This window comes from Copadichromis virginalis, linkage group LG9, assembly GCF_057382275.1.
Source record: "Copadichromis virginalis isolate Kocher_CV1m ecotype Utaka linkage group LG9, C_Virginalis_male_GT1.1, whole genome shotgun sequence".
Taxonomy (NCBI): Eukaryota; Metazoa; Chordata; class Actinopteri; order Cichliformes; family Cichlidae; genus Copadichromis; species Copadichromis virginalis.
This window is the reverse complement of record NC_140626.1, coordinates 20680804-20683303: the sequence shown is the minus strand read 5'-3', so window position 1 is coordinate 20683303 and position 2500 is coordinate 20680804.

Genomic DNA, 2500 nt, shown 5'->3' with positions numbered 1-2500 from the left:
CAGGAACTTCCTACAGACCAGGTATGAAGGATGCCTGAGTGGACATACAAAACTCACAAGTTCCTGGCTCTCACGGCTCCTATGCAGAGGGTTAGTCGAAGACGGAGGGGCATCGCGAGGGGCGTCGGGGGACGGGGGACTGTGCCTCACTGCCCTCCCCTTCTCCAAGAAACCCGTCTTCAACAGAGTCGAGAGAGCCGGGAACTTGTGAGGTGTGCATGTCCTGGTGAGCCTCCACCTTTTATAGGTGGGTGCAGCCTCGACTGTACAGAGACAGACCAGACCAGCTGCACCACACAGACACTTCAAACCTAATCTGAGGACAAAAAACACATACATACATACATACATACACACAGACACACACACACACACACACACATACACACAAACACACATACATCTCACCATTAAAAAAAATAGGGTTCCTTTACAATGTCAGAAGGAGGAAGGCACTAAGGCACCACCTTCCGCCCCTCGACGCCCTCGCGGTGCCCCCTCCTTCTGACAGGAACTTCCTACAGACCAGGTATGAAGGATGCCTGAGTGGACATACAAAACTCACAAGTTCCTGGCTCTCACGGCTCCTATGCAGAGGGTTAGTCGAAGACGGAGGGACATCGCGAGGGGCGTCGGGGGACGGGGGACTGTGTCTCACTGCCCTCCCCTTCTCCAAGAAACCCGTCTTCAACAGAGTCGAGAGAGCCGGGAACTTGTGAGGTGTGCATGTCCTGGTGAGCCTCCACCTTTTATAGGTGGGTGCAGCCTCGACTGTACAGAGACAGACCAGACCAGCTGCACCACACAGACACTTCAAACCTAATCTGAGGACAAAAAACACACACACACACACACACACACACACATACATCTCACCATTAAAAAAAATAGGGTTCCTTTACAATGTCAGAAGGAGGAAGGCACTAAGGCACCGCCTTCCGCCCCTCGACGCCCTCGCGGTGCCCCCTCCTTCTGACAGGAACTTCCTACAGACCAGGTATGAAGGATGCCTGAGTGGACATACAAAACTCACAAGTTCCTGGCTCTCACGGCTCCTATGCAGAGGGTTAGTCGAAGACGGAGGGGCATCGCGAGGGGCGTCGGGGGACGGGGGACTGTGCCTCACTGCCCTCCCCTTCTCCAAGAAACCCGTCTTCAACAGAGTCGAGAGAGCCGGGAACTTGTGAGGTGTGCATGTCCTGGTGAGCCTCCATCTTTTATAGGTGGGTGCAGCCTCGACTGTACAGAGACAGACCAGACCAGCTGCACCACACAGACACTTCAAACCTAATCTGAGTACAAAACACACACACACACACACACACACATCTTACCATTAAAAAAATAGGGTTCCTTTACAATGTCAGAAGGAGGAAGGCACTAAGGCACCGCCTTCCGCCCCTCGACGCCCTCGCGGTGCCCCCTCCTTCTGACAGGAACTTCCTACAGACCAGGTATGAAGGATGCCTGAGTGGACATACAAAACTCACAAGTTCCTGGCTCTCACGGCTCCTATGCAGAGGGTTAGTCGAAGACGGAGGGGCATCGCGAGGGGCGTCGGGGGACGGGGGACTGTGCCTCACTGCCCTCCCCTTCTCCAAGAAACCCGTCTTCAACAGAGTCGAGAGAGCCGGGAACTTGTGAGGTGTGCATGTCCTGGTGAGCCTCCACCTTTTATAGGTGGGTGCAGCCTCGACTGTACAGAGACAGACCAGACCAGCTGCACCACACAGACACTTCAAACCTAATCTGAGGACAAAAAACACATACAAACATACATAGACACAGACACACACACACACACACACATAAATCTCACCATTAAAAAAAAATAAGGGTTCCTTTACAATGTCAGAAGGAGGAAGGCACTAAGGCACCGCCTTCCGCCCCTCGACGCCCTCGCGGTGCCCCCTCCTTCTGACAGGAACTTCCTACAGACCAGGTATGAAGGATGCCTGAGTGGACATACAAAACTCACAAGTTCCTGGCTCTCACGGCTCCTATGCAGAGGGTTAGTCGAAGACGGAGGGGCATCGCGAGGGGCGTCGGGGGACGGGGGACTGTGCCTCACTGCCCTCCCCTTCTCCAAGAAACCCGTCTTCAACAGAGTCGAGAGAGCCGGGAACTTGTGAGGTGTGCATGTCCTGGTGAGCCTCCACCTTTTATAGGTGGGTGCAGCCTCGACTGTACAGAGACAGACCAGACCAGCTGCACCACACAGACACTTCAAACCTAATCTGAGGACAAAAAACACATACATACATACATACATACATACATACATACATACATACACACAGACACAGACACACACACACACAGACACAAACATACATCTCACCATTAAAAAAAAATAGGGTTCCTTTACAATGTCAGAAGGAGGAAGGCACTAAGGCACCGCCTTCCGCCCCTCGACGCCCTCGCGGTGCCCCCTCCTTCTGACAGGAACTTCCTACAGACCAGGTATGAAGGATGCCTGAGTGGACATACAAAACTCACA